We start from the raw sequence: 408 nt of genomic DNA, 5'->3' as shown, positions 1-408 counted from the left end.
GGGGAGGAGCCTGAGGCGGAGTCGCGCACGCGCCAACTCTGGATCAGATGGCTGTGATAATCGTCTGGGGAAGGCCGAGGAAGGCCTGGAACGAGGAACCATGTCCTCTGTGAACTTCCACATCTGAACACCGCACTGTACACGTTTCACATGTCTACACAAGGATGTGTACTCTACAGAACACACACACGCGACATGATTGTACAAACCTCGTCTGCTGTCTACACGCACGTCCCAGTCACATTCACTGGGGCCAAAAGGCGAGTTCTAAGGGTGCACTGTCTGAGGCCCAGCAGGGCGGGAGGACGTACAGTCCCAGAGCCCCAAGGCCCGCAGGCGTCCTCTCACCTTCAGTTGGGGTCGAAACTGACGCAGGCTGCAGCTGCCTCTAGTTGTTCAGAAATGACT

This window comes from Pteropus medius, unplaced genomic scaffold (assembly GCF_902729225.1).
Source record: "Pteropus medius unplaced genomic scaffold, Ma_sr-lr_union100, whole genome shotgun sequence".
Lineage (NCBI taxonomy): Eukaryota > Metazoa > Chordata > Mammalia > Chiroptera > Pteropodidae > Pteropus > Pteropus medius.
Note: the sequence above shows the minus strand (reverse complement) of the source record.